The sequence below is a fragment of the Marmota flaviventris genome, chromosome 10, assembly GCF_047511675.1.
Source record: "Marmota flaviventris isolate mMarFla1 chromosome 10, mMarFla1.hap1, whole genome shotgun sequence".
NCBI lineage: Eukaryota > Metazoa > Chordata > Mammalia > Rodentia > Sciuridae > Marmota > Marmota flaviventris.
In genome coordinates, this window is record NC_092507.1 from 13886293 (window position 1) to 13900769 (window position 14477).

Below are 14477 nucleotides of genomic sequence, written 5' to 3' on the forward strand. Positions count from 1 at the left end.
CTGACAGCCAGGAGATGGAGGCTCTGTGATTCAAGGGGACTTGCCCACAGCCTTGCTGCAAGTTTGCACCCTGTTCCAAGAAGCCAGCAGCTTCACTGCAGAACACCATTGTCACCAAGTTCTCAAAACTACTTGGATGCACTCACTCAGAAGGAGAACCCCAGAGCTGCGGTCAAGGGCAGAAGCATTTTTGGATGAGGCACCTGAAAAATTACTGCCCAGTCCTCTAGATGGTGTTTAAAATGCCCCAGGGCATGACAGCGCCTATGGTGGCATCTGCGGGAGCCAGAGGGTAAAGCCAAACTCTGGTCAAGGGAAGATCGGCCGACCAGGCTGGAGAGCGCTGACATCATGGGACGTCCATCCTGCAGAGAGGAAGTCAAGCCGCAGTGAAGCAGTGGCGAGGGCAGGGCCCAGCTGAGCTCCACTGGAGGCTGCCTGGCAAGGACGGAGCCCAGCAGCACCCACAGGCAAATCTGCCCTTTGTTGGTGAGAGGGCAAGGGCACCCAGGTCAAGAGGGAACACAGGGATCCACCTAAGAAACAGGAGGGGCTGGGGTATAGCTAGTGGAGAGCTCCAGGCTCCACCCCAGCTCCAGAGAGAAAAGAAAAATAGGGAAGGCCCATCTGTGCCCAGAGAGTAAGAGCATCCAAAGACTTGACCCCACCAACTGCTAACACCAGGACAGCTGGGATCCCCAAAGGCTCATGTCACCACAGACTACGGTGACAGTCCTTTTTTAGGGATACCAGGGATTGAACCCAGGGGTGCTTAACTACTTAGCCCTTTTTTATATTTTCATTTTTAAAGACAGTCCAAGTTGCTTCAGGGCCCCACTAAGTTGCTGAGGCTGGCTTTGATTTTCCTGCCTCAGCCTCCCAAAGCCACTAGGATTACAGGCATGCACCACTGTGCCCGGCCCTATTTTTCAACTCAAAAAATGAAACTAAGCTTTATTTTCTATAAGGCAATCTGAGAGGATTTCTGCATGGCCACTAAAGGGTCAGAAAGCAGACCTCCCTCGCTGACCACCCCCCACCCTGTTATGGCCGGGGCCACTATTCCTCAATATGCATGATTTAGTTCATCTTGTCACACAGTGGTGGTTATGACAAGAAGCACAGCCATGACGGGCGCCCTCCTGTGTCACAGGCTTGCCACGTGTTGGGCCCCTGGTCTGGCCGACTTACTCCTATTATCTACTAGCCATTGTGGGCCTTTAGATCAGCAATCCTGTTTGATCAAAGTCCTGGAGAGCTACCCAGGGAAGAGAAATCACAATCTCAGAGCAAGTTATTTATGTGGGAAAAATAAAGACCAATTTCCTGTGCTTCACAGGGTTCTTAAATGCAAGGCACTTAATTCTAAGAGCAAACAACAATCTGCAGCTGTACAAATGGAACCAGGTAAAGGAGAAGGCACATGAGAGAATGGCTTCCTCTCATCCTTGTCTTTAGGAACAGACCCAAGTATGCCCCAACAGAGATGAAGCACAGGACTCGCAGGCAGCATTTGGCTAAGACGGATGGCCAGGGCCGAGCTGATGCAAGCTATCCTGCTGGTTTATATGGACGTCATTAGCACTGACGGGACCAGGGAGAGCTTCCACCTGACCGCTGACACCCAGGGATCCTGTGCTCCTCATCATCTTACCCCTGAGAAAGTCAACTACAAGCTCTGCAAAGTGTGAAGGATCCTATGGGCACCAAAGGAATCCCTCATCAGGTGACCCCAATGCTTAGGCCCTTCGTTGCCTGGCCCTGGTCAAGGTGAATGACACCCTCCAGACTGATGTGGAGCCTGGCAAGATTATTGACTTCACCAAGACTGACACTGGTAACCTGAGAGTGATGAGGAGGTGCTGACTTGGGAAGAACTGGTGTGATCACGGACACAAAGAGAAGTCCTGGCGTTTCTGATGTGGTTCATGTGAAAAATCCAACGAAAAAGCTTTGCCACCAGGCTCGCCAACATTTTTGTTATTGGCAAAGGCAACAACCGAGAGATTCTCTTCCCCAAGGAAAAGGAATCGGCCTCCCCACTGCCGGAGAGAGACAAGCACCCAAAGAAAGCAGTGGGTTCGAGGTGACTCGATGGAGGGGTCTTTGGATAAGATAATACAATATGATTAGAACAAAACAAACCCCTGAATACTAACACCTCGAAAAAGAGGGGCAGGTCCAAGTCAAATGCCAAATCAGGTGGCCTGCTGGAAACCAGTTTAAAAAGAAAATTAAACCCCACCAACTGAGGCTGGCGTCACACCAAGGCTGGCACCTTGCCGCCCTGGTCTCGCGCAGTCCTGCGTTCTTTAATGCAGGTGCTCTGGGCAGCCCCGGAAGGAACACAGAAGACCCCTACTCAGACAAGGCGCCCCAGCACGCAGGGGTTCATTTGAGCCACAGGCCACCCCACTGCAGAACACCTGCGGACTGTTTCCTAAGGCGTACCTGCTGGTCTGCCTGGGAAAGGGGAACTGCTCAGGCCACGGGAATCTGCCACCCAACACGGAACGCCACTGCACCTCCAACAGGACTGTGACAGCAGGGGCTGCTGCACTATGGAAGGCACGGGCACTGACAAGGACCCCATGCTCACCTGGACAGGGCACTACAACCAGCATTCGGACTAGAAGGAGACCCTGAGGGGGCGGGGTCAGCACGTGAGGACTAGAGGGCACATAGCAAAGCAAAATGCCGTCCTTCCACCCATGTCTTGTCAGAAAAGCAGCTCAGCAGAAAGTCAAGCAAACCAAAGGGGAATCAGAGCCACTCACAAAGGGAGGGGCATTAGGATTAATGGACTCTTAATTTTTGAACTTCCTGAGGTTTATGGCTAATTAGGCCCTCAGCCATATTGTAATGTGATCAAATTTCAACCAAATTCATAGAATAGTTCAAAGTGGAAGATGGCACAGAAATCGCAGTGAGCCCCTGGGACTACAGACAAGGACCCTCGTGTATGCTTCAGTCTTGATCTGCACTAATTAGGCACCTCTCATTCCCCAAGCAACAGCACTGAAAGGACATTGGAGAATGCATTCTGCACCCTCACAGAGCTCTTTTCTTTTGTTTTTGGTAGTGGGGGCTGAACCCAGGGGAACTCTACCACTGAACCACATCCCTAGCCCTTTGATTTTTTGAGACACGTGCCACTAAGTTGCTGAGGGTCTTGCTAAATTGCTGAGACTAGCCTCAAACTTGTGATCCTCCTGCCTCAGTCTCCTGAGTCGCTGGGACTACAGGTGTGCGCCACTGCTGCACCCAGCACAGGAGTTCTTTTTTATAGTCTTACTTTAATTCCCTAATTGGGTAGAAGCATATATACACACACGGCTCAAAGGTGGGGAGAAATGACACTGAGTACAACTAGGAAACCCATTCGTGAACAAGAATATTCAATCTTATTAACCAAACACATAAAAATGAAAAACGAGGAAATATTTACTGCTTAGTAAATTAGAAGTTTGGGGGAAAATCACCCTATGTTGACAAAAAAGCAATGAACTAACATGCTGCTAGGAGCACTGTGAGCGGGCAGGACACCCGGAAATCAACCTGACAGTGTTTGTCAAGAGCTGGAAAAGTGTGCACACCCTGACATGTGATGTTACTTCTATTCATCCGTCCTAGTAAAAAAAAATCCAAAGATAGAGAAAACCGCAGAAAGAACCACAGTCACCGAAAACCTGTGCACAGTGGAGCTCCGGGGGGGGGGGGGGGGGGGGGCAACCCCAAGGCCAAGCATCACGGGAACGGCTGCTCGATCCCACCCCGAGGAGAGCCAGCAGGTAGGAGAGAAAGCCAGGAAGAATTCTAATAACCGGGGAAGTCTGGGGTCACATTATTTTTTTAAAAGAAAGAAGCAATTAGATAGAGCCTATGGCTATAACTAACCAAAAACCACATGTACATGAGAAATGAAAGGACTTATAAAATATCAAACTGTTACAACTGTTTTTTTTTTTTTTCCTTCCATGACCCAAGCTTTTTTATAATGAAGCTTTATTAAGATGAATCATATGAAATTGCCAGTGGTCAACCACTTCTGGCTACAAAAATGGCAATTTTGTGTAGTTCAACCTAGTATTTTAATAATTAAAATAATTCTGATAACCTCAGGCTTTCATAGAACTCATCCTTATTGTATATCACCACCACTCTTTAACATAATCCTCACAGACACGTGGGTACACAATCAGTCTTAAAGTCATCCTTAGAATTTTGTAATCCAAAAAAGTAGAGAAATCCTGCTAAAAGGATTTAAAGTAGCCGATAGAAAAACAGCTAGTGAAAGTCGGTTGCACCACACAGTATTTAAGCCCAATTTTGAAAGGGTCTCACTAAGTTGCTCAGAGCCCTGGCTAAATTGCTGAGGCTGGCTTTGAACTTGGGATTCTCCTGCCTCAGCCTCCCAAGCCACTGGGATTACAGGTGTGTGCCACTATGCCCACCTAAATATTACTTTTGTAGTCAGAAAAACTATAAAGAAATTAGAGTATTTTTTAAAAGAGAAAATAAGAGACCTATTTTGATAGATTTATTCTTTTAAGCTCCCTACCACCCCTTGCTCAGCCTCCCAGGACCTACTTTACAATTCCCAAGTGGCAGAGTTCATTGGAAAAAGGAAAGGGTGGGAGAAACACCACTGCTTTCAAAACCCACACTAGGGCTGAGCAAAGCACTAGAGCCTCACCTACCAGCCAGCCACACTTCTTCTCAGGGGACGGACATGCTACTTCTTCAGGATAGCCCCCTCCTTCAGGAGAGCCTCTACAGCCATCTGCAGGCAGCCAAGGACCCTGACTAAGACCCACTGTTGGTCAATGATGTCCACAGTGCTCTGAATCTGTACAGCATGTGATCTGAAATGCATTACTGGTCTTTTTGGAGGGGAGCACCGGGAGCTATATTGGCCTTTACCTCATTCTTTCTTCAAACAGTCCCAGGAGGTAGCACTTGACACTGGACTGACCCAGCAAGCAGCACTTTCTCTCTCTCACTCCTGGGGCCCCAGCACAGCACGAGCCTCGAAGAATTGCTAGTGGGTATGAGAATGAATCCCCAGGGCTCCTAGGTGAAGTGACTCGCACCAAGGTCACCCAGGCAGTAAGCACAGGTAGCAGAGTCGACATTCAGGCGCCCGACAGTCAGGTTTACCATGGTCTCTGTTGCTCTGGGCACACGGGGAACAAGAGAAGCCTATGAGATCAAGTGTTGCCTCTTCCTTCCTCCAGCCCTCCCCCATTCCCCAAAGCTTCCGACAGAAGCCAGGCTTCACCCCATCTGAGCTGGGCACTGGCACCTAGGGGGCATGGGCGGGGGGTGGTGGTGGCTATGGGTGTGCTTCACAGAGCAGCCCTCCGTGTCAGCTGAGCTGGCCTGCTGCTCACCTCATTCCCAATCCCAAACCCTCCGAGACCCTAACCCCCAACTTGAGCACTTGGGTCGTCAGTCTATTTTTAATAAAAACCTGAGTGAATTTTTACTTAAAATAAGACTTTCAAATGTTTCAGGAAACAACCTATTTTTTAAATAGCCACTGCAAAAAGAAAGACTTAACTGAAGATGAGCTTGAACTGAGGTAACCTGAGTAGAAATATGAACTTGACAGTCAACTGGCAATGTTAGAAGGAAATTACGTAACCTCAATGAGCCTCAATTTTTCTCATCTAAAACATTAGAATAACCATCTAGATCATTAGGGTGAATGAAGATTAAATCAGTATATTTAAATGAGCTAATGGTTTTCTTAGTGTCTTGAGTACTACTCAGGGCACGCAGGGCAATCAATCAATAGATGCTGTGTCTGTTAGTTCCAATAAAGGCAATATCATAAAAATTACTACACAAGGCGGCTTTAAAAAGCCCATCTAGTCCAATATCCTCATGACAAAGGGGGAAACTGAGGCCTAGGGAAGGTAAGTATGCTGGGTAACTTCCGCTTCTCTAGGAAGCAGTTACCATGATGCCTCATACATAGCAGGACCCAGACAGTACATGCGACATAAAATACCACAATGGAAAATGACATTTATATTTAACTAATCTGCTTAAAAAATCATTAAAAACAGGTCCAGTTTAAGGCTGAACATGGTGCCTAGTAATTAAAAACAACAGATTTGGTTTCCTAAATCCTCCTGCCCATTAGCAGTACTACAAGAATGGTAAGACCTCACTGGCCTTCTTTTTTTGATACAAAACTGAATTTTCTTGCCAGGTACAACCTCCCTCAGAAAGTTCAAAATAACGTTATGACTGGAGACTGGCTGAGGTCTAGAAGGCCGTGGGGACTGAGGACGGATGAAAGTCAATATGACACCGATAAAATGTCCTCTCTGCAGCCCCTGCACTGTTGTTCTCCTCATCGGCACACTGGACACTTAGCCAGGGCAGCCACCAAGACTTGCTGCCATCAAAGTACCCGAAGAAGCTGGATCTCTCACCTCTACAAAGCACCTGTGGTTTGCAACAGGATGTGACTTCTTAGAAGTTGGTAAACAAGCTAATTTCCTCTACAATTGAATTCTGATGCCAAAAAATACTCCTACACCCCACCTAAAACCAGCACAGCCTCATCCTCACCCTTTTAATGGCCTGGAAGGCAAGAAACCCTGCTAGCTAGAACATGACCCAGAAAGCAATGCCTTCTGCCAGGACACGAGGCCACCATGTCCACCTGCACCACCTTCCTCTGGGGTCTCAGCAGCCTGGCACCCCCCTCCAGGAGCCAGAAGGCCACTGGCACCTTGGCTCCTTCTAAGATACATGACTTAAATGCATCTTCTCATTTAGTAGAAAGGCCCTTTAAAGGACAGAAGGTAAAGAGGCAGGTGTGAAATATTTCACTCTATCCAACAAAGGGGGAGAGAGACTTCATTTGTATTTGCTTGTTATGCTTTAAGAAATGAGGAAAGAAAAAGCAATCCATGTCCACACCAAAATCAGCCATGAAGATGTATGGCAAAATTATTCATCATATCCTAAAACTGGAATCAACCCAAATGTTCATCAACTGCTGGACAGATGTTCACCAATTGCTAAGTGATACATTCATATCATGAAACACCACAAAATAATAAAACAAAAACAATACTAATACCTGGAGAACTAGGGGAGGGAAGGATGGGGAAGGTTGGTGGATAGGTTTTAAGAGTTAGGTAAATCAATAAGTTCTGGTATTCTACTGTATTAGTAAGGTGACTATAGATATTGACAATGTACTGCACATTTTGAAAAAGCTAGAAGAAAGGATTCTGAATGTTTTCACAAAAAAGAAATGATACATGTTTGAGGAGACAGATGAGCTCCCTGACATGAACATCACAGGACACACTGACAGAAACATTACAGGGCACGCCAATAATTACAACTAGTATGTATCCATTAAAAAAAAAAACACAGTTGAAAAGAAAATATGAACACTTGCCACTTGAATCTGAAAGAATTCACACAAAATGGAAGAGTCAGGTGCAGTAGCTCATGCCTACAATCCCTGTCACTCCTAAGGCCGAGGCAGGAGGATGAAAAGTCGGAGGTCAGCCTCGGCCACTCAGCGAGACTGTCTCCCACAGGACTGAGGATGCAGCTTAGTGTAGAGCATCCTTAGGTTCAACCCCAGTAACAACAAAGGGGCGGGGGGGTAAGACAAAGGGCCATACATTGTATGATTCTGCTTATATGAAATCATAAAACAGCAAAACTACAGCGACAGAGTGGGCCCTGGCTGTCAAGCACCAGGTGAGAGAATGCAGAGCAGGTGCGGAGGCACAGGTCTTGCCATCTCTGTCTTGCTGAACCGGGGAATCAAACCCAAGGCCTCAAGGATGCGACAGAAGCCAACACACTACTCCTGAGCCACACACCCAACCCTTTTAATTTTGAGACAAGTTCTCATTAAGTAGCCCAGGCTGGCCAACTTGCCACCCTCATGCCTCAGCCTCCCAAGCAGCTGGTTCACAGGCATGTGCCACCACACTGGGCAACAGGAAATGTTTTAGGGCAAGGGAATTATTCTATAACTAGATCATGGTGGCAACTACATGTTTATTACCGAAATTCATCAAACTGGACACTTAGAACTAGTGGATCTGGGCTGGGGATACAGCTCAGTTGGTTGAGTGCTTGCCTTGCAAGCACAAGGTCCTGGGTTCAATCCACACACACACACACACACACACACACACACACACGTAGATTTTATTATGTAATACCTTAATAAAATAATGAGGGAACATTTATAGGGTAATTATTATGTTAATGGAAAACAAAATGTTTAAAAATAAACATAAAAATGAAATATTGACAGTGGTCCTCTAGGGATTTGGGGTGGCTGGGGCAGGCAATGAGGGAGGGAACAAGGTCAGGAGATTTTTCTTTATACAGTGTTCAGGTATGCTATGGTCTGAATGTTGCTGTCTCTCCAAAATCCACATTAAATCTGCACCCCCAATGCAAGTTAAGAGGTGGGGCTTGGGGAGGTGAGGAGGCCATGCAGGCTCTTCGCACGTGAGCAGGGTTAACATCCCTGTAAGAGAGGCTGAAGGCACGCTCCCAGCCCCTCCATCTGCTGGCACCTGATTCTGGACTTCCAGCCTCCACAACTGAGAGCAATGCATTTCTGCTATGCATAAATTATTCAATCTAAGGTATTTTGTTGTAAGAGTCCAAAGGGACGAAGACACGTATGTATTTTTGAAATCTGCTCTCTGTCCAGAAGCCAGCACTCCCTGTCCTGGGGTTTGGGCACCATGTTAGAAAAAGAAAAGCTGCCATTTATTCTGCACGTAATACACCCCAAGTGCTATTACTCATTATTATCTCATTAATAATGATAAAACTGACAGGTGTGGCGCATACAAGCATTGTCAGAGCTCATTCAGCATCTCTTCCCCCCCCATATCTGAGGAACCCAAGCCAGGGAGCCACGCCCAAGTCTACACATCTACAAGTGGAGAGACCAGGATTTTAACCCAGCCCGTCTGGCTCCGGAAACCATGATTTACACCTTCGTCCAACACCAACCACTACATCATCCAGCCTTGGGGACCGGGGCGTCCACATCAGACCAGGCCGATGTGAGCTCCTGGTTGCCACCACCACAGCAGCCCTTCCAAGAGGGTCATCCCTCCCCCACATTAGAAGGAGGAGCCAAAGGGAGGCAGGGATCCAGGACTGCCTGGCCCCAGAGCCTTTCCTCTCTACATGGACCAAGCTGCTGGCCAGTAAGTGGCGACAGCTGAAGCCCAAATACAAACATGAAGCACATGTACAAATTGCTCCTGAGCTGCAGTTTGGGGTGGGGGGCACTAAACCCAGAGATGCTTTTCACCAGTGAGCTACACCCCCAGCCCTTTTTGTTTTGAGACAGATTCTCACTAAGTCACTGAGGGCCTTGAACCTGTGCTACTCCCGTCACAGCCCCTCGAGCCCCTCGAGTCACTGTGATTACAGGCACCCAGGCTGATCTGCAGTATTTTTAAATCTCTTACCTTTTGAGCCATGAATTACACATCCAGGTCAGAATTTTAAGGTCCCTCATGACCCAGATGCTGTCAGACCAACCAGGGACCCAACCACAAAGGGACCACCAAAGAACATCCTGCAATTCTTGACCCTGGAGGGACCCTGGTGTTCACATGTCCAACATGCAGAAAAGATCGAGGTGCAGAGGAGGAGGGGACAGTTCAAGACCCCACGGCACATCAGCTCCAGACATCTGCACAGTGCGCTCTATGCCCCTGCAGCGTTTTCAGGGTATGCTGCTCAGACAGACTGTTGGGGTTTGAGAGAGGTTTTGGGGGGACATGGGTAAATGAAGCTTATCATTACCTATTTTTAATATGTACACATAAAGTTTAGCTGGCACATTAAACATGTGATTTTGCAGATGTTTCTGCTTAGGAAGAGGCTACAGTCGATTGTGGTGCTAGGCTCAAGCCAAACATTAAATAAAGGGAGCACACCAATCCAGCAAACACTGTGCTGGGAGATGGCCAAGTCGGCAAACATGGCCTGCAACTCCCTGGGTTTGCTCCAGCAGCAGCTAAAGCGAGGAATAATAAAAGGAAAAAGAAGAGCAGGGAGGGGAGGGAAGCAACAGAGGGGCGGAGCCTCACCCTGGTGGAAAGGAGACTGGGCAGCCAGGTCATGGATGTGCCTGCCGTCCTCTGCCCAAGCTAGTGCAGGCTAAGTCGACAGTCCTGGCACCCCCAATGTGCTGAGGTCCAAAATTCTGAAGACCAAACTTCAGTGGTCCGGAAGCAGTCCTAGGTCCCAGGCCCCCCTCCCCGCCCCATCTCAAAGCTGTCATAGATGCTCCCTCTGACGGCAACGTCTGAGCCAGCAATAAGAGTTCGACCCATTTCCTGGCCTCAGTGATTCAGATGTCACCAGCAGACTGTATTTTGCTGCACTCTTCCTTTAACTCCCTTACAGAGAGAAGCCAGAACCCGCCTCGAAGGGTCCTGGTTCACAAGAGTCCAGATTACCACGACTGTTTTGGTAACACCCCACGAGGCCTCCCCACATCTGCATCAGACATGGGAGCTTGAGCCTGAAAAGGCAGCAGGGCAGGGCCCACAGGGGAACGAGCCCTCATATGATCACCAGGGACACCTCAGTCCTCGTGGCCACATGGAGCCGGACCACCCCCCAGAGGGAGGAGCCCTGGGCTATTGGAAGACAGGAATAAAGTGATTCCCCAAACATCCTCTGAGCAAGAGTCCCGCATTTCCTAGAAAAGCAAATACAGGTATCATGCTCCCCCAGCCTCTCCCCACAAAACACCAGTTGATTCAAGGAAGAATCCATTTAAATCTTATGCTTAACGCACCATCACTGTAAATCCTCTACCTGTGAGTGGTACCCAGGACAGGCTTCTGGACACTTGTTATATGCAAATTCTGTATTTCCAAATCGCCTACTTGATACAACTTATTTTTAACTCCAAAACCAATACAGTCATCCTTCAGTATCCAAGGGGGATCAGTTCCAGAACCACCCACCTCTCCACTCCATCCCACCCCCCATAGAGACTAACTCCACAGATGCCTGTCCTTTATATAACACAGCTAGTATTTGCATGTACCCTATACACACCCTCCTGTGGACTTCAAATCCACTCTAGTTTACCTGTGATACCTAAGCTTAGTTCTGAACAGCTGCCTAGTGTCCCTAAGCACAATAAGGCTTCGATGTGACTTATCTAGAAAATACTTGCTTTGTTCAGGTGTCAGTGTGTTGTCCCTGACTTCCATATTAATTCATCAACAATATATATTAAATAAAGCAGCCTCAAACAGAAACACAAATAAAACAAGTTATGCTGCCAGGTGCGGTGACCCCTGCCTATAATCCCAGTGGCTCAGGAGTTGAGACAGGAGGATTGCAAACTTGAGGCCAGCCTCAGCAACTTACTAAGATCCTGTCCCCAAATTAAAAAGGGATGAAGATGTAGCTCAGAGTTGAGCACCGTGGGTTTGATCCCTAATAGCCCCTAACATCACACAAACAACAACAACAACAACAGGTGATGCATAATCAGATGATAAAGACACTGTGACCAAGACTGGGGATATGGCTTGGTGCCAGGGTACCTGGGTTACATTTCCAGGGAGAGCAGGCAAAGGGGGGCTAATTTTAAAGAAAAATTGACGATAGTTCTGGCATAGTGATGGATAGGTAAAACTAGGAAGGCTAACCTTAGCACAGGCCATCCTGTAAGAAGGGAGCCCTCTCGAATTGACCAGGAAGTGCAGCTAGGGAGGGGAGGGAGGATGAGACCAGCTCAGAGTCCCCAAGGATGGCACAGGCAGAGAGGCAGAGTACTCCTGTTAGGGCAAAGTGCCCGGGAGGAATGGAGAGAAAAATGCTTATTCCCTTTAGCCCTATAACCACTCCTGAGGACTCAGCTCAAGGAAGGGATTCAAAAGGAGCGGAGAGGGATACAGAGATGATAGATGCCGCTCTAACTAGCTGCACAGTAGAGGGCCTACGACTCCACTTATTCAATCCTCGTGACACCAAGGCAGGTGCTCTTAATGTGAATTTCTTGCAGAATACAGACCACCTGTGGATTCTGATCTGCTCAACACTGTCCATCACACACACTTTTCACGCTGTTTCTGGTCTTCACGTTGCTACCTCGCTGGCTGCTGACACCCTGGTGCAGTGTGCCCTCAGCCCACTGCGGACGTCCACTTTGTCCAGAACCTTTTCACTGCAGTCCCTGTCTCCCAGGTGCTTGATGACAAATCAGGAGCTACTACTGGTTACAGAGGCCAGGCTTGAGCCTGGCAAGCCTGTCCCTAGATTTTTCTTTTATCTCAGCCACTGGCATCCTGGACTGGTCAAACCAATTGCCACGCAGCTCTCTCATAAAGCCACATTGAAAAATGTGGTCCTTTCCAAGTGTCACTGGGGAGACCAGTTCCAAGATGAGCTTTCACCTGTACCTGAGTTTATGTGGCAAAAAAAGATAAGAGTGCATGACACTGACTCTACAGGGTTAGGTCCTAATCCCAGATGCTCTAGGGGTTACACTGGGTTCTTGGACAAGCCCTCGCTCTAGGATAGCAAAGTTCCATGACATGGCAGAGGTTGCGGAAGGCTTTCAAGTCAGAGCAGCTGGGTTCAAAACATGACTGCCATTTGTTAGCAATTACATAAAATCTGTAAATTTAGAGAATTTCTAATTTCCTAAATTCGTAAGATAAAGTCCTAAATTCACAGAAGCCCATGCTTAGGAGAATTCAGTGCATGTAAAATGCTAGTTAAAGCGCACAGGAGCAGGGCACTTGGCCGAGAGCTGGGGCCTGATGGGTGCTGTGAGTATTCACCAGCACTGTTCCAAACCCCCATCATCTGAGACTTGGAAACCATTTTCCCCATTCTTCTCCTTTCCTTAGAGATGCTGGAGTAAGATCCAAGTCCTTTGAGCTCACTGTACAAAGGTGTAGGACTTGACTCTATGTCTTGTCCTGCCAATTGGTTACATGGCAGGAAGGCCCTTCCTTGGGGGCCATGATGACCAGTTTTTCTCAATAATCAATGTGCACCACGAGGATACAGTAGAACCAAAACAAATGCAGAATCCTGGGGAAATTCCCAGGATGCTTCTGCGCTCCCCACCTGGAACTCAGAAAGCTCAGAAACACGAGAATGCCTTGAAAACCAGTTTCATGGGAGGCAAAACAAGGGAATTCTAGCCTTGGATGACTGCCTCAGAAGCAAGTTTTTAAAGGATGATATAATGAAATCAGGGTGGCTAAGAAAATGTGACAACTGGACCTATTATTTCCCAGGAATATCACTCATGCAAAAGAAGAAGAGAAGTAACAGAGGCTGCCAGGAACTGAGCTAAGATCCTACCATCTTGTGGGCAGGCGCGGTCATCCAGCCTGGAGCTCCAAGCTTCCTGAGATCAGAGGTCTCCTTCAGTACCTCTGGATGGCTTCATCCTTGGGGATGAACCTGCTACGCCCTGGCTCATTTCTGGCAAGTATGGCACAGCCAGGGCATGAAGTAAGTCGGTCCCGCGTGTAGATGCCAGCCTGGTCAACCACAGCCCTCTCCCCAGTAGGCTCCATTAGCTCAGAAGCACCTGAACCTGCACTGAGGAGGAAGAGAAAGGCAGAGGGGGAGAGAGAATCGTGGCCTCAAAGGGGATTCCAGACCCCAGTGCAGGTCAGAGGTGACTGTGGAAGACAAGGCTACTTTCAAATGAAGACCCAACTACTGAACACACCCATTCTTCCTAAATCTGAAGATGGGCTCCCAGGAAGGGAGGGCTGGAAAAGGCTGGTGGATGGGTGCTAAGTTACAGTCAAGTATAAGAAGTAAGTTCTGGTGTCCTACTGCCTAGGAGAGTGACTAAAGATAACCATTTTGTATGGTAGGTTTCACAAAAGCTAGAAGAAAGGATTTTGAATGTTTTCACCATACCCACACAGAAATGATAAACCTCTGAGTAGATATGCTTACTCTGATTTGAATGTTATACAACATATACATGTATGAAAGCATCATCTGGTACTCCATCAATACTTACAATTTTCATGCCCATTAAAAATATAAATAACAATAAAATTGGAAGAAATCAATAAAAGACTAAATTATAGTTTAAAAAAAAAGTCATCAAATCAAAGCCAGGGACAGCCACCAAACACACTTCATTTTCAGCTGCAGATGTTTAACAAACACTAAAGAACACCGTTGCGATCCTCAACATGAAGCAGCCTCCTCTGCGAGGCAGGCACTCCTGGACCAGTCTCCAGGCAGGTTTGGAATGAGAAGGGACTGGGTTTTGAGGCCACCTCTGCCTCTCACCAGCTATGTCATCTCGTCCAAGATACCTCACCACCTCTCAAGCCCCCATTTCCACATCAGCAAAATGGGGACAAGACAAGGCTACAGCAATGATTCCATGCACTGGTGTCCAGGATGTTCAGTATCCAGAGGCTGGCCTAGGGCAAGTC

The 14477-nt window shown here is 47.7% G+C and overlaps 1 protein-coding gene and 1 pseudogene across 2 annotated transcripts in view; one reads left to right on the top strand and one right to left on the bottom strand.

Moving 5' to 3' along the window:
- The window catches only part of Capzb (capping actin protein of muscle Z-line subunit beta), a 114553-nt gene that overhangs the window by 89011 nt on the left and 11065 nt on the right, over positions 1–14477 (bottom strand). The gene's annotated exons all lie outside the window — the stretch shown is intronic.
- Positions 1424–2633, top strand: LOC139707321 (small ribosomal subunit protein eS4, X isoform-like; annotated as a pseudogene).